At 43.8% G+C, this 25,737-nt stretch overlaps 1 pseudogene; it reads left to right on the top strand.

Moving 5' to 3' along the window:
• Positions 1 to 5,716: 5,716 nt before the first annotated feature.
• On the top strand, positions 5,717 to 7,270 carry LOC123935876 (annotated as a pseudogene).
• Positions 7,271 to 25,737: the final 18,467 nt, after the last annotated feature.

The raw sequence follows: 25,737 nt of genomic DNA, 5'->3' as shown, positions 1-25,737 counted from the left end.
CCTTCCAAACTCCAAAAACAGAACTAAGCACATGCAACATATATAAGAAGCCACTTATAGTGATACTCCATGTATTAATCTCTATTGCTAATTTATCCAGAATAATCTATTCAAGAAAGCTATCTATAGATGTAGTACCCCACCTCTAATTTAATAATACTAGCAACTTACATTTAATACTAATAATTAAATTACTGTGCCTAAATACATTAACTAAATAAGGAAAGGCACTGAAAATGCTTAGAAGAGTCATAAGACTCCATAAACGTGAAGGTTTGGTCCTAGCCTTCCTATTGATTATTAACAGAATTACACATGCAAGTCTCCACTTCCCAGTGAAAATGCCTCTGAAGCCCCAAACTGATTAAAAGGAGCAGGTATCAAGCACACTAAATAAGTAGCTCATAACAACTTGCTCAACCACACCCCCACGGGATACAGCAGTGACAAAAATTAAGCCATGAACGAAAGTTTGACTAAGTCATGCTAACATTAAGAGTTGGTAAATTTCATGCCAGCCACCGCGATCATACGATTAACCCAAATTAATAGGCACACAGCCTAAAACATGTTAAGTACTACATCACACTAAAGTTAAAATTTAACCAGTCCATTAAAAGCTACTATTAACATAAAATATACCATGAAAGTGACTTTGTTATTTCCGACCACACAATAGCTGAAACCCAAACTGGTATTAGATACCCCACTCCACTCAGCCTTAAACATAAATAATTTGTACAACAAAATTATCTGCCTGAGAACTACTAGCAACAGCTTAAAACTCAAAGGACTTGGCGGTGCTTAACATCCCTCTAGAGGAGCCTGTTCTATAATGGGTAAACACCGATAAACCTCACCACTTCAAGCTAAGTCAATCTATATACCACCATCTTCAGCAAACCCTCAAAAGGAAGAAAAGTAATCATAATAATTACACATAAAAAGTTAGGTCAAGGTGTAAGCCATGAAGTGGGAAGAAATGGGCTGAATTTTTTTTAAAGATTTTATTTATTTGACAGACAGAAATCACAAGTAGGCCGAGAGGCAGGCACAGAGAGAGGGGGAGGCAGGCTCCCTGCCGAGCAGAGAGCCCAATGTGGGGCTCAATCCCAGGACATTGGGCTGAATCCCATGACCTGAGCTGAAGGCCAAGGCTTTAACCCACTGAGCCACCCAGGCGCCTCTGGGCTGAATTTTCTAATCAAGAATATGCTCACAAAATTTTTTATGGAAACCAAAACTAAAGGTGGATTTAGTAGTCAATTAGGAATAGAGAGCTTAATTGAATAGGGCCATGAAGCATGCACACACTGCCCATCACCCTCCTCAAGCAATTCACCCAAACACTACATAATACAGACTAAACCAACTCAAGAAGAGATAAGTCATAACAAGGTAAACATAACGGAACATGTGCTTGGATAAATCAAAGTGTAGCTTAATTAAAGCATCTGGCTTACACCCAGAAGATTTCACACACCAATGACCACATTGAACCAAACCTAGCCCAATCAACCACTAACTCAACTACTACAATAAGCCTCTAATCAAAGCATTCAATTACATCATTAATGTATAGGAGATAGAAATTTTACTTGGAGCTATAGAGAAAGTACCATAAGGGAATGATGAAAGAAATTTTAAAGTAATAAACAGAAAAGATCGCCCCTTATACCTTTTGCATAATGAGCTAGCTAGAATGATTTAGTGAAGAGATCTTAAGCTAACTCCCCCAAATCCAGATGAGCTACCTATGAACAAACCACAGGGATAAACACACCTATTTTGCAAAATAGTGAGAAGATTTATAGGTAAAGGTGAAAAGGCTAATGATCCTGGTGATAGCTTGTTGCCCAGAATAGAATCCCTGTTCAACTTTAAATCTACCCAACAAATCCCAAAATTATAATGTAAATTTAAAATATAATCCAAAAAGGTACAGATTTTTAGGATAAGGATACAACCTTACTTAGAGAGTAAAGTTAAATAAAACCATAGTAAGCCTAAGAGCAGGCACCAATTAAGAATGTGTTCAAGCTCAACAACCCAACCCTCTGATTCCAAAAATCTTAAACCAACTCCCAACTACCACTGGGCTAATCTATTTAATAATAGAAGCAATAATGCTAGTATGAGTAACAAGAAGCATTTCTCCTTGCATAAGTTTATAACAGTCAACAAATACCCACTGATAGTTAACAACATGATAAAAATAAACTAATAATAAAACACTCAACCAATCAATTGTTGGCCCAACACAGCTATGAAACAAGGAGAGAGTAAAAGAAGTAAAAGGAACTCATCAAACACAAACCCCGCCTGTTTACCAAAAATGTCACCTCCAGCATGCCCAGTATTAGAGGCACTGCCTGCCCAGTGGCACTAGTTAAACGGCCACGGTATCCTGACCATGCAAAGGTAGCATAATCCTTTGTTCTCTAAGTAAGGACTTGTATGAATGGCCACACGAGGGTTTAACTGTCTCTTACTTCCAATCAGTGAAAATGATCTTCCTGTGAAGAGGCGGGAATAAACTAACAAGACGAGTAGACTCTATGGAGCTTCAATTAACTAGTCTATAATAAGTCTATTTAATCACCAGTTAGGCATAACACAATATTATTAATGGATTAACAACTTAGGTTGGGGTGACCTCAGAGAATAAAGTAACCTTGGAGTGATGCAAATATAGACAAACCAGTCAAAATATAGTACCATTTATTGATCCAAGAAATTTGATCAATGGAACAAGGTACCCTAAGGGTAACAGCACAATCCTATATGAGAGTCCATATCAACAATAGGGTTTATGACCACGATGTTGGATCAGGACATCCCAATGGTGCAGCAGCTATTAAAGATTTGTTTGTTCAACAATTAAAGTACTACGTGATCTGAGTTCCGACGGGAGCAATCCAGGTCAGTTTCTAACTATTACAACAACTTCTCCCAGTACGAAAGGACAAAAGAATTAAGGCCTATTCTATTGGAGTGCCTTAGGACTAATAGAGGATATAATCTTAATCTAAGGAGTCCACCTTCATTTCATAGCCCTAGAGATAGGGGTTGTAAGGGTGGCAGAGCCCAGTAACTGGGTGAAACTTAAACTTTTATTCTCAGAGGTTCAAATCTCCTTCCTAACATTATGTTTATAATTAATGTCATTTCACTAATTGCACCTATCCTACTTGCTGTAGCCTTTCTAACATTAGTGGAGTGAAAAATCCTAGGGTATATACAACTCCGTAAAGGCCCGAACATTGTAGGATCCTATGGACCCTTGCAAGCAGTTGCAGATGCCATAAAACTACTCACTAAAGAACCTTTACAACCCCTACCATCATCTATCACTATCCTAGCCCTAAAACTAAACATATGAACCCCATTACAAATACCTTACCCTCTCATCAATATAAACCCAGGAATCCTATTCATACTAGCAATATCAAGCCTACCTGTTTACTCTATTTTATGGTCCAGATGAGCCTCAAAATCAAAATATGCCCTAATTGGGGCCCTTTGAGCTGTAGCCCAAACAATTTCCTACGAAGTCACACTAGTCATTATCCTCTTATCAGTACTATTAATAAATGGCTCTTTTACCCTATCCACACTTATTACTACACAAGAACACCTATGACTAATCCTCCCCGCATGGCCCTTATCTATAATATGATTTATCTCAACCCCAGCAGAAACAAACTGCGCCCCATTTGACCTAACAGAAGGAGAATCAGAATTAGTCTCCAGATTCAACGTCAAATAGGCAGCCGAAACATTCATCCTATTTTTCCTAGCTGAATATGCCAACATCATTATAACTAATATCCTTATAACTATCCTGGTTTTGGTGCATTCCACACCCATACTTACCGGAACTATACTCCATCAATTTTACCATAAAAACACTTCTACTAACAACTTCCTTCCTATGAATTCAAGCATCCTATTAACAATTCCGTTATGATCAACTCATATATTTATTATGAAAAAACTTTCTCCCCCTGACACTAGCCCTATGCATATGACATGTAGCCTTACCCATTATAACAGCAAGTATTCCTCCCCACACATAAGAAATATGTCTGACCAAAGAGTTACTTTGATTATAGAGGTTCGAGCCCTCTCATTTCTAGAATTATAGGAATTGAACCTAATCCTAAGAACTCAAAAATTTTTGTGCTACCGAACTCACATCAAATTCTACAGTAAGGTCAGCTAAATAAGCTATTGGGCCCATACCCCGAAAATGTTGGTTTATCCCCTTTCCATACTAATTAAACCCCCCATCCTTACTATCATTATATCAACTGTCATTTCAGGAAACATTATAGTACTAAAAAGCTCTCACTGACTGACAATCTGAATTGGATTCAAAATAGATATACTAGCTATTATCCCCATTTTAATTAAAAAATCAATCCATGAGCCATAGAAGCATCAACAAAATATTTCCTTACCAAAGCCACTGCATCCATATTCATAATATTAGGGATTATTATTAACCTACTATTGACAGGCCAATGAACAATACTAAATACCCCTAACCCAATCGCATCAAACATAATAACAGTAGCTCTGGCAATAAAATTAGGACTATCACCCTTCCACTTCTGAGTACCTGAAGTAACCCAAGGAATCACACTATCATCAGGAATAATTCTTCTAACCTGACAAAAAATCTCCCCCTTATTGGTCCTATACCAAATCTTTCCATTTATAAATCAAAACTTATTTGTAGCCATAGTTATTATATCCATTTTAGCGGGAGGCTGAGGAGGTCTTAACCAAACACAACTACAAAAAATCCTAGCATACTCATTAATCGCCCACACAGGATGAATGATTGCTGTAACACCATATAACCCTACCATAATAATATTAAACCTCATCATCTACATTACAATAACACTTGGAACATTCATACTGTTCACACTCAGTTCATCTACAACCACACTATCACTATGTCATATATGAAACAAACTCCCACTAATTACCTCACTAATCCTAACAATCCTATTATCACTAGGAGGCCTACCTCCCCTCTCAGGATTCATCCCTAAATGAATAATCATCCATGAACTCACAAAAAAAAATATAATTTTTATATGAACATTTATAGCAATTAGAGCCCCACTAAACCTATACTTTTATATGCGGTTAACACACGCAACAGCACTAACTATATTCCCCTCAATAAACACCATAAAAATAAAATGGCAATTTGAAAACACACAAAAAAACGTAATTCTTTTATCCTCACTAATTGTAACTTCGACCATATTACTTCCATTAACCCCAATAATACTAACACAGTTCTAGCAGCTTAGGTTAAAAACACCAAGTGCCTTCAAAGCCCTAAGTACGTGTCATTCACTTAACTCCTGCATCTCACCTTAAGGAATGCAAGAGTATATCTCACATCTACTGAACACAAATCACTTTAATTAAGCTAAAGCCTTTCTAGACTGGTGGGCTATCATCCCATGATACTTTAGTTAGCAGATAAATACCCTAGTCAACTGGCTTCAGTCTACTTCTCCTGCTTCGAAGAAAAAAAAAAAAAAAAGGTGAGAGAAGCCCCAGCAGGGTTGAAGCTGATTCTTTGAATTTGCAATTCAATGTAATATTTCACCACAGAGCTTGGTAAGAAGAGGACTCAACCCCCCATTCTTCAATTTACAGTCTAATGCCTTTATTGGCCATTTTACCTATGTTCATAAAGTGATGTTTATTCTCCACAAATCATAAAGACCCTTTATTTGGTGCATGAGCCAGAATGGTAGGCACTGCTCTTAGCCTATTAATCTGTGCTGAATTGGGCCAACCAAGTGTTCTAATAGGAGATGACCAAATCTACAACGTAATTGTAAGTGCCTATGCATTTGTAATAATTTTCTTTATAGTAATGCCAATTATGATTAGAGGATTTAGAAAATGATTAGTACCCTTAATAATTGGCACACCCAACATAGCAATTCCACGAATAAATAATATAAGCTTTTGACTTCTGCCCTCCTCCTTTCATCTCTTTCTAACTTCTTCCATGTTAGAAGCAGGTGCAGGAACAGGATGAACTTTGTACCCTCCTCTAGCAGGAAATTTAACACATGCAGGAGCATCCGTAGACACAATAATCTTCTCCCTACACCTGGCAAGTTTCTCATCCATCCTAGGAACCATTAACTTTATTACTATCATTATCAACATAAACTTCTCTGCAATATCACAATATCAAACTCCTCTATTCGTATGATCTGTCCTGATCACAGTTATACTTCTACTCTTATGATCACCAGTTCTAGAAGCCAGTATTACCAAACTACTCACAGACTGAAATCTAACGACTACCTTCTTTGACCCAGCTGGAGGAGGAGACCCTATTCTCTATCAACACTTATTCTGATTTTTTGGACATCCCAAAGTAGATATTCTAATTCTACCAGGATTTGGAAGTATCTCACATGTTGTAAACTATTGCTCAGGGAAAAAAAAAAAAAAAAAAAAAGAACAATTCGGCTACACTGGAATAGCCTGAGCAGTGATATCAATCAGTTTCTTAGGATCTATTTTATGAGCCCACCACATGTTTATAGTAGGAAAGGATGTCAGTTCACGAGCATACTTTACCTCAGCTACTATAATCATTGCAATTCCAGTGGGAGTAAATGTATTTAGCTGACTGACCACTCTACATGGAGGGGATATTAAATGATCTCCAGCTATAGTATGAAGACTAGGGTTTATTTTTCTATTCCCAGTGGGTGGTTTAACAGATATTGTATTATCAAACTCATCATTAGATATTGTTCTTCATGACACATACTACGTGGTAGCACAATTCCATTATGTCATTTCAATGGGGGCGGTATTTTTAATCATAAGAGGGTTTGTCCATTGATTCCCACTGTTCACAGGTTACACACTAAATGATATTTGAGCAAAAATCCACTTTACAATTATATTCATAGAAGTAAATATAACATTCTTTCCTCAACATTTCATAGGCTTATCAGGAATACCTCGACGATATTCCAGTTATCCAGATGCTTATGCAACATGAAACAGTGTCTTCCATGGGCTAATTTATCTCATTAACGGCAGTAATATTAATAATCTTCATAATCTGAGAAGACTTTGTATCCAAACAAGAGGTGATAATAGGAGAACTTACTTCAACAAACATTGAATGATTACATGGATGGCATCCTCCATATCACACAATCAAAGAGCCAACCTAAGTATTACCGAAATAAGAATGGAAGGAATTGAATTGGTTTAAACCCTCTAGAATTGGTTTAAAGCCAATATCATAACCACCATATCTTTCTTGATAAAAAGATATTAGTAAAAATTACATGACTTTGTCAAAGTCAAATTATATGTCGAAGTCCTTTATATCTCTATGGTGTATCCTTTCCAAATAGGCCTTCAAGATGTAACCTCCCCTATTATAGAAGAACTATTACATTTCCATGACCATACATTAATGATCATATTCTCAATCAGCTCTCTTGTTCTTTACATCATTTCATTAATATTAACTACTAAACTAACACATACCAGCACTATAGACGCTCAAGAACTTGAAACGGTATGAACTATCTTACCTGCTGCCATTTTAATTTTAATTGCTTTACCTTCATAATGAATCCTCTATATAATAGATGAGACCAATGAGACCAAGGAAGGGCCAATAATCCTTCCTTGACTGCAAAAATTATGGGTCACCAATGATACTGAAGTTATGAGTACACAGATTATGAAGACCTAAACTTTGACTCCTATATAACCCTAACTCAAGAGCTGAAACATGGAGAACTATGACAATTAGAAGTAGACAATCAAGTAGTCCTCCCAATAGAAATAACAATCTGCATACCAATTTTGGAGCCACAACGCAACACTCTGCCTGCCAAGCAGAAGAAAAAACTGCCCTATGGGGTTGCCCAAATACCCCAATGAGGATGAACCTGCACAGCCCTCATGACACCCCAATACCATAGGCCGCACTGTGTATTACTGCACTCTCTGACACAGACTGAGGCAAGGCCTCCCATCAGCAACCCAGAGAGCTGGCCACATCTCCAGCAGAATGGACTTGCCATGGCCCTAGGCCATCATCTCTACCCAATCTTGGTTTTCAGGCATCTGTCCCTAGACCTTATCTCAGATGCCTGAGTATATGGAGGAACCTAATGCAGAAAATAGAACTCCTCCTTCACCGTGGCAGGAAAACTTGCTGTTGGGAAGGGTGTAAAACCCTCAGAGCAGAGGAAACCTGCATGACCCATGAGGTCACGCCTGCTCTTGAGGGCAACCTTGGCACAAACACACATTGTGACCCATAGCCTGAGCCCCCAATTCAAATAAGGGCCTCGGTAGCCGAAACATGTGCCCGCATATTGAACTTACCTTCACCTTGGCCCAAATCCTAAACCAAAGTGGAGTTTTCCGGGCTCCCATACCCAGAGTCCTGTTTTGGAATCCCTCTTCTTAGGGACAACTGAGACAGAAAAAAAGGAAACTAACATCCCCCAGAATGATACCAAACTATTGGGAACTGGGAGGTGTCTAGCCCCAGAGCCAGAGGATCCAACCTGTCTCATTCCTACGTGCCAATGGAAATTCAAGGTGGGGATTCCAGGCATCCAAAAATAGAGTCCTGCTCTCAAATCTTTCCATAAGGGGACACTTGAGCCATCAAACAGGATTCCACCTGTCCCTCAGGATGAAACCTTGCTGTTTGAAGCAACAAACAACCCCCAGGTTGGGAAAACCTCCATGGCCTCATGAGGCCACTGATCCATTCAGCAGCCATCATGGACACAAACTCAGCCGGAACAAATGTCTGGCTCTCGCCCTCACTTCAGATGCTGGAGATCTCACCTCAGCCTCTGAAGATTGGGGCTACTGAGCCATCTACCGTAAAAGTAACCTTAGTCTGTGTTTTCAGTCTTCGGAGTACTACTCCTCCTCCCCAATGGCAGGAAACCTTTCTGTTGGGATGGGTGTCCACCGCTCTGTGTGGGAGCCCCTTGCATGGTCCACCCCTCTGTGTGGGAGCCCCTTGCACGCTCCCTCATGAGGTCCACACTGGGCACAAACACACATTGTAAACCTCAGCCTGAGCCCATTTTCAAACAAGCCAACTCAGTAGCTGGACCAGGAGCCCAAATACCAGCCCATGGTGCCAAACTCCAAGGATGATTTCCTAACCCTCGGTGGGGTTTGCCTGCCACCCAGACCCAGAGCCTGTCTCTTGAATCCCTGTTTTTGGGAGAACGCTGAGATGGAAAACAAGACTCTTAACTTCTTCCAGAATGACACCAAACTATTGGGAGCTGGGCATAATTCCCAGAGATGGAGAATCTTTAGTGGCCCCACGAGGTCAACCCAACATTCCATGGCCATCCTAAGCACACAATAAACAGACAAAAGCCTGAGATGCCACCTCCCACTTGGCCTAATTTCTGATCCCATGGAGCTACCCTCAGGGGCTACAGATCGGGCCTGCCATCACCTTGGCCCTAAACCTAAACCGAGTTTGTGTTTACAGACTTCTGTCCCCAAAGCCCTGGCCCACTTGCCCTCCATGTTGGGGCCTCCAGAGCCATACCACAGGACTGTGCCTGCTCTCCCAAGGAAACTCTGCCCATCTCCATTGTCCAAAGCCTACCGATTAGGAGAAACCTGCAAGGCCCCTGAGCTGACCCAATTACATAGGCCACTCTGGACAAAAAACACGCACTCTAACACAACCTGAGAACCTACCTCCAGGCAGACTCCCAGGTACAAGGTCCCAGAGTCAGATGATTGAACCTGACATTCCCCTAGGATCTATCAGAAAACTAGCTTAGGTTTGCAGGCCTCTGTCCCCAGAGGCCTGTTATCAAATATCAACATATGGTCTAACATGTGATCCCTGAACCACAAAACAGCACACCTCCTATCCCCAGAAGGAAACGTTGCTCTTGGGAGCGGTGTCAAACCCTCGGGGTAGGAGAATCCTGAATGGCCCCTGAGCCACTGCCATATTCTAATGTCTCCCAGGACACAAACCAGCATTGTGACCCATCATCATGAGAATTCATATCAATTCAGTCCCCTTGAGCCTTAGCCCCAGAGCCACCAGACCGAACCTGCCATGTTCCTAGGCTGCAGTGGTAACGTGAGGAGGGCTTTCCAGTCATCTATACAGAGGACGCTGCTATCAAAACTTTCCACATGGGGACCTGGAGCCATCAATAAGGACTCCCCCTGTCCTACAGAATGAAACCTTGCTGTTTGGAGCAGCTCACAAGGCCCATCGTGGGAAAATCTCCGCAGCCTCTTGAGGCCACCATGGACATAAATCAGCTATCATGGACACAAACTCTAGCGTGAGCGAATGGCTGGCACTCGCCTTTAACCAAATGCTGGAGATCTCAAATTGGCTGCTGCATGGTAGGGCCAATTTATTTTTTTTTATTTATTTTTTTTTTTTGTAAATGTCTTCCCATTTTATTTATTTTTTCAGCGTAACAGTATTCATTCTTTTTGCACAACACCCAGTGCTCCATGCAAAACGTGCCCTCCACATTACCCACCACCTGTTCCCCCAACCTCCCACCCCTGACCCTTCAAAACCCTCAGGTTGTTTTTCAGAGTCCATAGTCTCTTATGGTTCGCCTCCCCTCCCCAATGTCCATAGCCCGCTCCCCCTCTCCCAATCCCACCTCCCCCCAGCAACCCCCAGTTTGTTTTGTGAGATTAAGAGTCATTTATGGTTTGTCTCCCTCCCAATCCCATCTTGTTTCATTTATTCTTCTCCTATCCCCCTACCCCCCCATGTTGCTTCTCCATGTCCTCATATCAGGGAGATCATATGATAGTTGTCTTTCTCCGATTGACTTATTTCACTAAGCATGATACGCTCTAGCTCCATCCACGTCGTCGCAAATGGCAAGATTTCATTTCTTTTGATGGCTGCATAGTATTCCATTGTGTATATATACCACCTCTTCTTTATCCATTCATCTGTTGATGGACATCTAGGTTCTTTCCATAGTTTGGCTATTGTAGACATTGCTGCTATAAACATTCGGGTACACGTGCCCCTTCGGATCACTATGTTTGTATCTTTAGGGTAAATACCCAGTAGTGCAATTGCTGGGTCATAGGGTAGTTCTATTTTCAACATTTTGAGGAACCTCCATGCTGTTTTCCAGAGTGGTTGCACCAGCTTGCATTCCCACCAAGAGTGGAGGAGGGTTCCCCTTTCTCCATATCCTCTCCAGCATCTGTCATTTCCTGACTTGTTAATTTTAGCCATTCTGACTGGTGTGAGGTGATATCTCATTGTGGTTTTGATTTGTATTTCCCTGATGCCGAGTGACGTGGAGCACTTTTTCATGTGTCTGTTGGCCATCTGGATGTCTTCTTTGCAGAAAAGTCTGTTCATGTCCTCTGCCCATTTCTTGATTGGATTGTGTGTTCTTTGGATGTTGAGTTTGCTAAGTTCCTTATAGATTTTGGATACTAGCCCTTTATCTGATATGTCGTTTGCAAATATCTTCTCCCATTCTGTCAGTTGTCTTTTGGTTTTGTGAACTGTTTCCTTTGCTGTGCAAAAGCTTTTGATCTTGATGAAATCCCAATAGTTCATTTTTGCTCTTGCTTCCCTTGCCTTTGCCGTTGTTCCTAGGAAGATGCTGCTACGGCTGAGGTCGAAGAGGTTGCTGCCTGCATTCTCCTCAAGGATTTTGATGGATTCCTTTCTCACATTGAGGTCCTTCATCCATTTGGAGTCTATTTTCGTGTGTGGTGTAAGGAAGTGGTCCAATTTCATTTTTCTGCATGTGGCTGTCCAATTTTCCCAACACTATTTATTGAAGAGGCTGTCTTTTTTGCATTGGACATTCTTTCCTGCTTTGTCGAAGATTAGTTGACCATAGAGTTGAGGGTCGATTTCTGGGCTCTCTATTCTGTTCCACAGATCTATGTGTCTGTTTTTGTGCCAGTACCATGCTGTCTTGATGATGACAGCTTTGTAATAGAGCTTGAAGTCCGGATTGTGATGCCACCAACTTTGGCTTTGTTCTTCAATATTCCTTTGGCTATTCGAGGTCTTTTCTGGTTCCATATAAATTTGAGGATTATTTGTTCCATTTCTTTGAAAAAAATGGATGGTATTTTGATAGGGATTGCATTAAATGTGTAGATTGCTTTAGGTAGCATAGACATTTTCACAATATTTATTCTTCCAATCCAGGAGCATGGAACATTTTTCCATTTCTTTGTGTCTTCCTCAATTTCTTTCATGAGTACTTTATAATTTTCTGTGTATAGATTCTTAGTCTCTTTGGTTAGGTTTATTCCTAGGTATCTTATAGTTTTGGGTACAATTGTGAATGGGATTGACTCCTTAATTTCTCTTTCTTCAGTCTTGTTGTTGGTGTACAGAAATGCAACTGATTTCTGTGCATTGATTTTATATCTTGACACTTTACTGAATTCCTGTACAAGTTCTAGCAGTTTTGGAGTGGAGTCTTTTGGGTTTTCCACATATAGTATCATATCATCTGTGAAGAGTGATAGTTTGACTTCTTCTTTGCCAATTTGGATGCCTTTAATTTCCTTTTGTTGTCTGATTGCTGAGGCTAGGACTTCTAGTACTATGTTGAATAGCAGTGGTGATAATGGACATCCCTGCCGTGTTCCTGACCTTAACGGAAAAGCTTTCAGTTTTTCTCCATTGAGAATGATATTTGTGGTGGGTTTATCATAGATGGCTTTGATAATATTGAGGTATGTGCCCTCTATCCCTACACTTTGAAGAGTTTTGATCAGGAAGGGATGCTGTACTTTGTCAAATGCTTTTTCAGCATCTATTGAGAGTATCATATGGTTCTTGTTCTTTCTTTTATTAATGTGTTCTATCACATTGATTGATTTGCGGATGTTGAACCAACCCTGCAGCCCTGGAATAAATAATCCCACTTGATCGTGGTGAATAATCCTTTTAATGTATTGTTGAATCCTATTGGCTAGTATTTTGGCGAGAATTTTTGCATCTGTGTTCATCAAGGATATTGGTCTGTAGTTCTCTTTTTTGGTGGGATCCTTGTCTGGTTTGGGGATCAAGGTGATGCTGGCCTCATAAAATGAGTTTGGAAGTTTTCCTTCCGTTTCTATTTTTTGGAACAGTTTCAGGACAATAGGAATGAGTTCTTCTTTAAATGTTTGGTAGAATTCCCCTGGGAAGCCGTCTGGCCCTGGGCTTTTGTTTGTTTGGAGATTTTTGATGACTGTTTCAATCTCCTTACTGGTTATGGGCCTGTTCAGGTTTTCTATTTCTTCCTGGTTCAGTTGTGGTAGTTTATATGTCTCTAGGAATGCATCCATTTCTTCCAGATTGTCCAATTTGTTGGCGTAGAGTTGCTCATAGTATGTTCTTATAATTGTCTGTATTTCTTTGGTGTTAGTTGTGATCTCTCCTCTTTCATTCATGATTTTATTGATTTGGGTCCTTTCTCTTTTCTTTTTGATGAGTCTGGCAGGGGTTTATCAATCTTATTGATTCTTTCAAAGAACCAGCTCCTAGTTTCATTGATTTTTTTCTATTGTTTTTTTGGTTTCTATTTCATTGATTTCTGATCTGATCTTTATGATTTCTCTTCTCCTGCTGGGTTTAGGGTTTCTTTCTTGTTCTTTCTCCAGCTCCTTTACGCGTAGGGTTAGGTTGTGTATTGAGACCTTTCTTATTTCTTGAGAAAGGCTTGTACCGCTATATATTTTCCTCTCAGGACTGCCTTTGCTGTGTCCCACAGATTTTGAACTGTTGTGTTTTCATTATCATTTGTTTCCATGAATTTTTTCAATTCTTCTTTAATTTCCTGGTTAACCCATTCATTCTTTAGAAGGATGCTGTTTAGTCTCCATGTATTTGGGTTCTTTCCAGCTTTCCTCTTGTGATTGAGTTCTAGCTTCAGAGCATTGTGGTCTGAAAATATGCAGGGAATAATCCTAATCTTTTGATACCGGTTGAGACCTGATTTGTGACCCAGGATGTGATCTATTCTGGAGAAGGTTCCATGTGAACTAGAGAAGAATGTGTATTCTTTTGCTTTGGGACGAAATGTTCTGAATAGATCTGTGATGTCCATCTGGTCCAGTGTGTCATTTAAGGCCTTTATTTCCTTGTTGATCTATTGCTTGGATGATCTGTCCATTTCAGTGAGGAGAGTGTTAAAGTCCCCTACTATTATTGTATTATTATTGATGTGTTTCTTTGATTTTGTTATTAATTGGTTGATATAGTTGGCTGCTCCCACGTTAGGGGCATAGATATTTAAAATTGTTAGATCTTCTTGTTGGACAGACACTTTGAGTAGGATATAGTGTCCCTCCTCATCTCTTATTATAGTCTTTGGCTTAAAATCTAATTGATCTGATATAAGGATTGCCACCCCAGCTTTCTTCTTATGCCCTTTAGCATGGTAAATTGTTTTCCACCCCCTCACTTTAAATCTGGAGGTGTCTTCGCGTCTAAAATGAGTTTCTTGTAGGCAACATACTGATGGGTTTTGTTTTTTTATCCATTCTGATACCCTGTGTCTTTTGATTGGGGCATTTAGCCCATTAACATTCAGGGTAACTATTGAGAGATATGAATTTAGTGCCATTATTAGCCTGTAAGGGGACTGTTACTGTATATTGTCTCTGTACCTTTCTGATCTACTACTTTTAGTCTCTCTCTTTGCTTAGAGGACCCCTTTCAATATTTCCTGTAGAGCTGGTTTGGTGTTTGCAAATTCTTTCAGTTTTTGTTTGTCCTGGAAGCTTTTGATCTCTCCTTCTATTTTCAATGATAGCCTAGCTGGATAGAGTATTCTTGGCTGCATGTTTTTCTCGTTGAGTGCTCTGAATATATCATGCCAGCTCTTTCTGGCCTGCCAGGTCTCTGTGGATAAGTCTGCCGCCAATCTAATATTTTTACCATTGTATGTTACAGACTTCTTTTCTCGGGCTGCTTTCAGGATTTTCTCTTTGTCACTAAGACTTGTCAATTTTACTATTAGGTGACGGGGTGTGGACCTATTCTTGTTGACTTTGAGGGGGGTTCTCTGCATCTCCTGGATTTTGATGCTTGTTCCCTTTGCCATATTAGGGAAATTCTCTCCAATGATTCTCTCCAATAGACCTTCTGCTCCCCTCTCTGTTTCTTCTTCTTCTGGAATCCCAATTATTCTAATGTTGTTTCGTCTTATGGTGTCACTTATCTCTCGAATTCTCCCCTCATGGTCCAGTAGCTGTTTGTCCCTCTTTTGCTCGGCTTCCTTATTCTCTGTCATTTGGTCTTCTATATCACTAATTCTTTCTTCTGTCTCATTTATCCTAGCAGTGAGAGCCTCCATTTTTTATTGCACCTCATTAATAGCTTTTTTGATTTCAACTTGGTTAGATTTTAGTTCTTTAATTTCTCCAGAAAGGGCTTTAATATCTCCAGAGAGGGTTTCTCTAATATCTTCCATGCCTTTTTCGAGCCCGGCTAGAATGTTCAGAATCGTCATTCTGAACTCTTGATCTGACATATTACCCATTTCTGTGTTGATTAGGTCCCTAGCCTTTGGTACTGTCTCTTGTTCTTTTGTTTGTGGTGATTTTTTCCGCCTTGTCATTTTGTCCAGATAAGAGGATATGAAGGAGCAAATAAACTACTAAAAGGGTGGCAAAGACCCCGGAAAAATGCGCTGTAACCAAATCAGAAGAGACCCCAAATTGTGGGGGGAGAAAGGGGATAAAAACAGGTTCTGAAAAAAAAAGAAAAAAAATTTAAAAATAAAACAAATAAAAAAATATAAAAAAGAAGGAAAAATATATATATATTTAGATGAACTAGTCAAAAAACGTTTAAAAAAAGGTTAAAAGTTTTAAATAATTTAGCAGAAGAAGAAAAAAGAAAAAAGAAAAAAAATTGAAAAAAGAAAAAAAAATTGAAAAAAGAAAAGAAAATTGAAGTAGCCGCAAGACTAAAGAATCATGGGGAGAAAGCCATGAGTTCCGTGCTTTGCTTTCTCCTCCTCTGGAATTGCTCTGCTGTCTTAGGAATTGAATCTGCTTTCTCCTTGATAGATGAACTTCGTCCTGGCTGGATATTTTGTTGATCTTCTGGGGGAGGGGCCTGTTGTAGTGACTCTCGAGTGTCTTTGCCCGAGGCGGGATTGCACCGCCCTTACCGGCACCCAGACTAAGTAAACGGCTCGGGTTCGCTTTTGGGAGCTTCTGTTCCCTGAACACTTTCCGTAGAGTTCCGGAGGACGGGAATGAAAATGGCGGCCTCCCAGTCTCCGGCCCGGAGGAGCCGAGAGCCTGGGGCCCCACTCCTCAGTGCGCCCCCAGAGGAGAGCACCCAATCACTCCCGTATCCCCAGCCTCTAGCCGCGCTCCGAGCTCACCCAGCCCACGACCAGTTCAAGGTAACCCTGAGCTGAGAGTTCAGTCCTCGGCTCTGTCTCTGCAGCTGGCTTCTCTGTTCTAATACCTGCGAGCTCTCCGACAATCCGACACCCCAGATCCTTCTGTGACCCTGTGGGCCTGGGGCCATGCTGCCCCTGCGTGGGCTTCACCCCGGTTTAGCCCCTGGAGCAATGTCCCTCAGTGGAACAGACTTTTAAAAGTCCTGATTTTGTGCTCCATTCCTCCGCCACTTGCCGGGAGCCAGCCCCTCCCCCCGGGGTCTATCTTCCCGTCATTTTAGATTCACTTCTCCGCCAGTCCTACCTTTCAGAAAGTGGTTGATTTTCTGTTTCTAGAGTTGCTGTTCTTCTTCTCTTCCCTCTCCCATTGGATTTGTAGGTGTTTGCAATGTTTAGATAAGCTATTGAGCTGATCTCCTGCTACCTGATGTAGTCTCAGGCTGCTACTTCTCCGCCATCTTGACTCCTCCCCGGTAGGGCCAATTTAATGTTAAAACCTGTTTAACTATTAGGACCTGCTTAGCCAGAGAGATTTCATATTGCCTAGGTAGCCATATTGTTGTTTACATCCATGGACCTCATTCGGAGAATAAACGCCCCTGTAGTTCCTGGTATTGGTTCAAGGTATCAATTCCGGGGGTAAAAGCCATAACATTAGAAACCACCTACCTTGATGTCTGTGGTAATGCTCTGTAAAACCAGCCTGTGAGATCGGGATGGAGTTCCTCTCTCGGGATGCGGCCCTGGCTGGTCAGTCTGACATCTAATGCTTGACACAGAATAAAGCATTGCGTAATGTTCACATTGTGTCAGGCTCCTTCTAGTGTCCGGTCAGTCTAACTTCTAATGATTGGCAGAGAATAAGACTTTGCAAAACTTTAACTTTGTCTCAGTCTTCTTCCTTTGATAATGGACTCCATCACAGCACAGTGGAACTGCCATGGCCTCTGCCCTGAACCTAACCTAAACTTCTGTTTCAGACTTCTGTCCTCACAATCCTGGCCAGCAGATTGGGAATTCTGGAGGCACAACGCAGCCTTCTGCCTGCCCACCAGAAAGAAGTAGTATCCTATGGGTCTGCCCAGAAACCCCACATGAGGATCCACATGGACAGCACTCGATGGCACCCCGATATCAAAGCCGCCCTGTGCACTAATGCTCTGTCTGAAACAACCTGAGCCCCAACTTCCTGTCAGCCACCCAGATAGCGGGCACGATATCCCGCAGGTGGGACCTGCTGTGGCCTGATGCCATCACCTCTACCCAACCTGCGTATTCAGGCATCTGTCCCCAGACCTTAGCTCAAATCCCTGCTATGAGGGAACCTGAAGCACAAAAGAGTACTCCTCCTTCCCCATGGCAGGAAACTTTGCTCTTGGTATGGGTGTCCAATCCTCAGAGTGGGCCCTGAGACCATGCCCACTCATGAGGGCCGCACACGGCACAAACAGCCATTGTGAACCTTAGCCTGAGGACGTTTCCAAACAAGACCCCTCATGAGCTGGACCAGGAGCCCTATACTGGACCTGACATGCACCTAGGCCTAAATCCTATCTTTCAGGGGGGTTTCCAAGCACCCGAACCCAGAGCCTGTCTCTCCAGAATCCCTGTTTTGGGGAGAACCCTGAGATGGAAAACAGGATTCTTCCCTTCCCACAGAATGACACCAAACTATTGGGAGCTGGGACAAATCCCCAGAGAGAGAGAATCTTCCATATCCCCATTAGGCAACCCCTACATTCCCTGGACATCCTAGACACACAATCCAGAGACAGAAGCCTAAGCAAACGCCTCCCACTCGCCCTTAATTCAGATCCAAAGGAGCTCCCCTCAAGGTCTGCAGATCGGGCCTGCCATCACCTCACTGCTAACCCTAACCTGAGTTTGTGTTTGCAGACTTCTGTCCCCAAAGCCCTGGCCCACATGCCTTCCACCATGGGCCCCTGTAGCCACACCACAAGACTTTGCCTGCCCTCCCGAAGGAAACTCTCCCTGTCACAGTTGCCCAGACCCTCCAGATTAGGAGAAATCTTCAAGCCCCTGAGTTCACCCCAATTTCCTAGGCCGCTCTGGACAAAAATTTGCACTGTGACACAACCTGGGCACCCACCTCCAGGCAGACACCCGGGTAATTGGGCCTAGAGTCAGAAGATTTACACTGACATGCCCCCTAGGACCTAATTGGAATCATAGCTTAGGTTTTCAGGCATCTGTCTCCAGAGGCCTGTTCTCAAATACCAATATATGGTCCAACAGGTGGTCCCTAAGCCACACATCAGAAACCCTCCTGTCCCCTGAAGGAAACCTTGCTCTTGGGAGCTGTGTCAAACCCTCAGTGTAGGAGAATCTTGGGAGCTGTGTCAATCCCTCAGTGTAGGAGAATCGTATGTGGCCGCTGAGCCACCATTCACATACCAAGGTCTCCCAGGACACAAACCAGCATTGTGACCCATAAGCATGAGACTCCATGTCAACTCAGCCCCTTGGTACTTAGCCCCGGAGTCACCAGATTGAACCTGTCATATTGTTAGATTGCAATTCTAACATTAGGTGGGCTTTCCAGCATCTATGCCTAGAGTTCTGCTCTCCAATCTCCATATGGGGGACCCTGGAGCAATCAAACAGGACTCAGCCTGTACCACAGAAGGAAACCTTGCTGTTAGGAGCAGCTCACAAGCACTAGCATGGGAAAGCCTCCATGGACTCATGAGGACACCCTTCCATTAGTTGGCCATCATTGACACAAACTCCAGCATGAACGAACCTCTGCCACTTGCAATTACTCATGTGCTGGATTTCTCGAATGTGCTGCTGCACATTGGAACTTCCATGCCCTCGGTCCTGAATCTAACACTAGCTTGTGTTTTCAGACTTCCATCCTCACACTCCTGGCCCAGAAGACCTCCAGATTGGAAATTCGAGGACCACAAGACAGGATTCCACATGCCCATCAGAAAGAAGTGTCCTATGGGGCTGCTCAGATACCCCACAGGAGGATGAACCAGCATGGCCCTCGACCGGACCCCAATATCATAGGCTATCCTGTGCATTAATCCTCAGTCTGACAAAGCCTGAGTCCCGACTTCTGTCAGCTACACACATAGCTCACCGCATATCCAATAGATGGTACCTGTCATGGCCAGAGAACGTCACTTCTACCCCATCTGGGTATTCAGGAATCTGCCCCCAGAACTTATCTCAAAACCTCCCTGTGGGGGAACGTGATGCACAAAACAGTACTCCTCCTTCACCATGGCAAGAAACCTTGTTGTTGGGATGGGTGTCAAACTTGCAGAGTAGGAGAATCTGGCATGGCCCCTAAGTCACCACCACATTCCAGGGACTGCATAGACACAAATCTGCATTATGACCTATCATCATGAGAATCCATTTCAACTCAACCCCCTGGGGACATGGCCCCAGAGCCAGCTAATCAAATACACCTTGTCCCTAGGACAATAGCCAATGGGAATGTGAGGTGGGGTTTCCAGGACACCATCCTTAGAGCCATGCTCTGGAATATTTCTATATGGGGCAGCCTTGAGCCATCGAGCAGGACTTGCCAGTCCTGCACAAGGAAACCTTGCTGTTTGGAGCAGCTCACCACCTCCAGAGTGGGAAAAACTCCATGGCCTCATGAGGCCACCCCTCCATTCAGGGGCCATGAATGGTCACAAACTCCAGACTGATCCAAAGTCTGATACTCTCCCTTACGTCAGATCCTGGATATCTTGATTCAGCCTCTGCAGAGTGGGCCTGCCGAACCCTCAGCCCAAAATGTAACCCTAGTTTGTGTTTTCCGTCTTCAGTCCTCACACTCGTGGCCCGCACACCCTCCAGATTGGGGATTCTCAAGCCATAACGCAACACTCTGCCTGCACACCAGAAGAAAAAATTGCCCTATGGGGCTGCCGAGAAACCACAAATGGGGATCAACCTCGACCGGACCACAAATTCCTAGGCTTCCCTGTGCACTTTTCTCTGTCTGAAACAGCCTGAGCCCAGTCCTCCCATCAGACACCCAGACAGCTGGCTGCATATGAAGGAGGTATGGCCCGCCATGACCCTTGTCTGTCATATCTTTCCAACCTGAATTTTCATACATCTGTCCCTAGACCTTATCTCAAATCCCTGTACATGGGGAAACCTGATGCACAAAACAGAACTCCTCCTCCCCCATGGAAAGAACCCTTGCTGTTGGGATGGGCGTCAAAGTCAACCCCTCAGAATGGAGAAACCTGCTATGGCCAGTGAGGCCACGCCCATGCTTGAGGGCCAGCTTGGGCAAAAACACGCATTTTGACCCTCAGCCTGAGCCCTGTTTTCAAATGATGTCTCTCGGTAGTGGAACAAGAGCCCACACATCAGGCTTGCCATGCCCTGAAGCCCCAATCCTATCCAAAGGTGAGGTTTACCATGTCGCCGGTAACTGGGGCTCTGCTCTGGAATTCCTCTTTTGGAGGGATCCCTGAGACAGAAAAAAAGGACTCTGCCATTCCCACAGAATGACCCCAAACTCTTGGGAGCCAGGCCAAATTCCCAGAGAAGGAGAATCGTCCAAGGCCCATAAGGCCACACCTCAATTCCATGGCCATCCTTGACACAAAATCCAGAGACAAAAGCCTGAGCTACCACCTCACACTTGCCCCAATGTCTTGCCCTGAGAAGCTCCCGTCATGGTCTGTAGATCAGGCTTGCCATACACTCGGACCGAAACCTACCCAGAGCTTGGATTTTCAGAATTCTGTCCCCACAGACCTGGCCCACACACCCTCCAGGTTGGGGCCTCTGGAGCCACACCACAGGAATATGCCGACCTTCTCGATGGAAACTGTGCCCATTCCATTTGACACAACTCTACAGATTGGCGAAAGATACAAGGCCCCTGAGGTTATCCCAATTGTGTCGTCATCCCTGGACCAAAAGGTGCTCTCTGACAAAACCTGAGCCACTCCCTCTACTCAGACTCCCAGACAGATGTCCCCAGAGAAAGAAGATTGAACCAGACAGGCCTGGGCCATAATCTGAACCCTAGATTAGGTTTGCAGGCATCCTCAGAGGCCTGTTCTGGAATACCAGCATATGGGCGTTTCCTAAGGAAAAAAACACAACACCTCTCGTTTCCAGATTATAACCTTGCTATTTGGAGTTGTGTCATACTCTCTGTTTAGGAGAAACCTGCAGGGCCCCTGAGCCACCACCACATTCCAGGGTCTCCATAGAAACAAACCCTCATTATGATCCATCAGAATGAGAGTCCATTTGAACTCAGCCCCCTGGGGAGCTCAGCCAGAGCCAGTAGATAGAATCTGCTTTGTCCCTAGGATCCAATGGGAATGCGAGATGCGGTTTCCAAGCATCTATCCTTAGAACCGTACTCGCGAATATTTTGTACGGGGTGTCCTTGATCCATCCAACAGGACTCGCCTGTCCCACAGATGGAAACCTTGCTGTTTAGAGCAGCTCAAAACCCCCAGAGTGGGAAATCTTCCATGGCCTCATGAGGTCACCCCTTCATTCAGGGCCCTTAGAGTTGCAAACTCCAGGCTGAGTCAATGTATGATACTCTGTCCCTAGAGACAGAAGATTGAGCCAGACTTACCCCTAGGTGCAAATCTGAACTCTAGCTTTGGTTTCCAGGTATCACTCCTCAGAAGCCTGTTTTCGAATACAAGCATATGGGTGTTCCCAAGGCAAAAAACAGAACACCTCTCACCTCCACATGTGAAGCTTGCTATTTCAAGCTGTTTAAAACCCTCTGGTTAGGAGAATCCTGCAGGGTTCCTGAGCCACCACCACATTCTAAGGTCTCCCTGGACCCAAACCAGCACTGTGACCCATCAGCATGAGAATCCCTGTCAACTCACCCCCTTTGGAACTTCACCCCAGAGTCAGGAGATCGAACCTTCCATGTTCCTCAGCTACAATGGTAATGCAAGGTGGGCTTTCCAAGCATCCATGTGGGAGCTCAGCTATCCAATATTTCCATATGGGGGTCCCTGGGGCCATCTAACTGGACTCACCCTTTCCTGCAGAAGGACGCTTTGCTGTTTGGAGCAGCTCACAAACCCCAGCATGGGAAAACCACCATGGCCTCATGAGGCCACCCTTCCATTCAACAGTCATCACAGACAAACTTCAGCGTCAGCAACCATCTGACACATGCCCTGACTCAGGTGCTGGAGATCTCGAATCAGCCACTGCACATTGGAACTGCCATGAGCTCGGCACTGAACTGAACCATAGCTTGTGTTGTCAGACTTCCGTCCTCACACTCCTGGCCCGCAAGCCATCCTGATTGGTAATTCTGGAGCTACAACGCAGCCTTCTGCCTGCCCACCAGAAAGAAGTGCCCTATGGGTCTGCCCAGATATCCCACGTGAGGATCGACCTGCATGGTCTTCGAAGGCACCCCAATATCATGGGCTGCGCTGTGCACTAATGCTCTGTCTGAAACAGCCTGAGCCCCGACCTGTCAGCCACCCAGATAGCGGGCCCAATATCCTGCAGGTGGGACCAGCCATGACACGAGACCATCATCTCTACCCAACCTGGGTATTCAGGCATCTGTCCCCAGACCTTAGATCAAATCCCTGCCTATGGGGGAAACTGAAGCACAAACGTGTACTCCTCCTTCCCCATGGCAGGAAACCTGGCTGTTGGGATGGTTGTCAAAACCTCAGAGTGGGAGCCAGCTGCATGGCCCATGAGACCCTGCCAACTCAGGAGGCCTGCCCTGTGCACAAACAGGCATTTCCACCCTCAGCCTCAGACCGCTTTCAAACAAGCCCCCTCGGGAGCTGGACAAGGAGCCCACATATGGGACCTGCCCTGCCCCTCGGCCCAAATCCTAACCCTCGGTGGGATTATCCAGGCGCCTGGACCCAGAACCCATCTCTGGAATCCCTGTTTGATCTGGACACCTGAGACAGAAAACAGCAGTCCTCCTTCCTGCAGAAAGACACCAAAGTCTTGGGAGCCGCCATAATCCCCAGAGAGGAAGAATCTTCCATGGCCACATGAGGACACCCCTACATTCCATGTCCATCCTAGACACACCACCCAGACAGAAAAGCCTGCACTACTGCTCTCAGCCACCCGAATTTCAAATCCGGAGGAGGTGCCCTCAGGGTCTGCAGACAGGGCTTGCCATTACCTAGCCCCTAACCATAACTGAAAGGGCCTAATTAGAGGGAGCCATTTTGTTGTTTATGCAGTTGCAAAGCCTAGATACTAGAGTGGATCAGGCCAGGTGGAGACAGCCAATCATTGGGGCGTGCATACTGTCTCCCTAGCTACCAATCCCAGGTAGCAAAGCCCAGATACAAGGGTGGGTCAGGCCAGATGGAGACGTCTAATCAGTGGGGCACGAATATATCTACTAGGGTGAATTTTAATTTAATTGACCACCCATGTGTGACCTAACATGACTTTTCAGTTTTCTCTGTAGATTGTAATCTCATTGGTCACCTGTGTGTAGCCAGGCTAAACCACATGGACTTTACTCTATAAAAATTAGTCTGTGAGGCAGGGAGGGGTTGCCTCTTTGCAAGAGATGGCCCTGACCAGTCAGTTTGATTCTTGGTCCTTGGCTCGAAATTAACATTTGCTTGACTTTCTCTTTGTATCAGTCTTGCTCCTTTGATTATGGACCCTAACATTGGGGGCTCATCCAGGATTAAATGACGAGAGCTGAGCCAGCATCAGAATTTCTGAGAAGACCTCTGGAGTTAAGAACACGGGATCCTGTCTGTCTGGTTATGGAGCTCCACTGTGTGGTCCACTGGGTAGAAGCTGGGCGCTGCCATACTCCCCAGGGCTGGAGTGGATGCGGGGATGCTTCTTCCCTCTACTGGGGGATCACCAGGGGTTTCGAGTCCCCCTGAGAGGTCAGGGGATCATCAGGCAGTTTGTGTCCCCCTAGGAATTCAGGGGATTGCCTGGGAGTTCGAATCCCCCTGGGCAGTCTCCAGTGGTTCCAGTCTGCCTGGGTGGTCTCTGGGGGTTTGAATCCCCTTAAATGGTCACGAGGGGGTTCAAGTCCCCACCATTTCAGGGGGTTAGAGTCCCCCTAAGCAGTCACCAGGGCGTTCGTGGTACCGCAAGGCAGCCAGGGTGTTTGAGTCCCCTAGAAAATCCCCACTGGTGGCAGGACTGCTGCTCCTGCAGTTGTCTTTGTCTTGTCTTTTTGTGTTGTTTAGTGTGATTGAAGGAATGAGGCAAGCAGAGAGTTAGGGGACTCTGAATTTCGTGTCTCTGTTCCTCATAATAGTTGTGGGGCTTCTCTCTCATTTTGTGTTTTAAGGGCTATGACTGGAACCAAATGGGGTTAGTCTAACTCAAGACAGAGACTTTAAGGAATATTCCCAAGCAGCTGCTGAAACTCCTTTTGTTTCGGGCAACTCCTGTCTTCTTTGGCCTGATGTGGACTGCCTAGACCCTCCCCCTGCTGGCGGGGAAGCATGGTGTCTGAAGTGTAGTGGGCTCAGGTGAATGTGAAAAGTGATAACAAAGAGATGACTAAACTAATGGTTAATTGTCTGTCTCAGGGTTTTAATGGGTAATTGTTAAAGTAACTCTCAAAGTTTTTGGTAACCTGAAACTGTGAAGGGTTGCTTGGATGACAAATGGAATTAAATTTATGGACATCTAGGTCTTAACCAAATGGGATAAAATGCTAGAGTGTTGGTTGCTGGAACTGGGTTTGTGCTTTTGAAATCTGTTGGTAAATGTGTTTTGTGCTTAATTGATTCATAAATTTGCCTTCTAAGAATTCTCTTGTAAAATGATTTCCACCCTAAAGGGAATTCATATGGGAAGACTTTCAGAACAAATACAGGTCTTTGATATGTTGAAATCCTGGAACTGAAATGGGTAAGAATTTCCAGAAGTAAAAGCTGCACTCAGACTAAACCAGAATTAGTAACATGGGACTAGATGAACTGAAAGATTGATGTTTTGTCTTATTTTAAACATTACTGGTTCTATAGTGTTTGCTCTTCCAGACTGGGGAAACTTTTTCTTAAGTTATGTGTAACTTACATATGTAAAAGTAAATGTTTGTTTGCCTAAGCTAGACAACATGAGGTAAATTTCGGAGAAGTTGCACGATAGCTCGTTTAGACGATCTTGATTTTGCCAGTAAGTCAGCCCCGGATATAGGGAGGAAACTTCAGAAAATGGAAAGGTTTGAAGGGAAGAATCTGACTGAGTTAGTGGGAAGAGCAGAAAAGGTGTTTAACACCAAGGATGCACAGGAGGAAGGTTTTGGCAT

This window comes from Meles meles, chromosome Y (genome assembly GCF_922984935.1).
Source record: "Meles meles chromosome Y, mMelMel3.1 paternal haplotype, whole genome shotgun sequence".
Classification (NCBI taxonomy): Eukaryota; Metazoa; Chordata; class Mammalia; order Carnivora; family Mustelidae; genus Meles; species Meles meles.
Note: the sequence above shows the minus strand (reverse complement) of the source record. Positions and strands in the feature narration are given on the sequence as shown.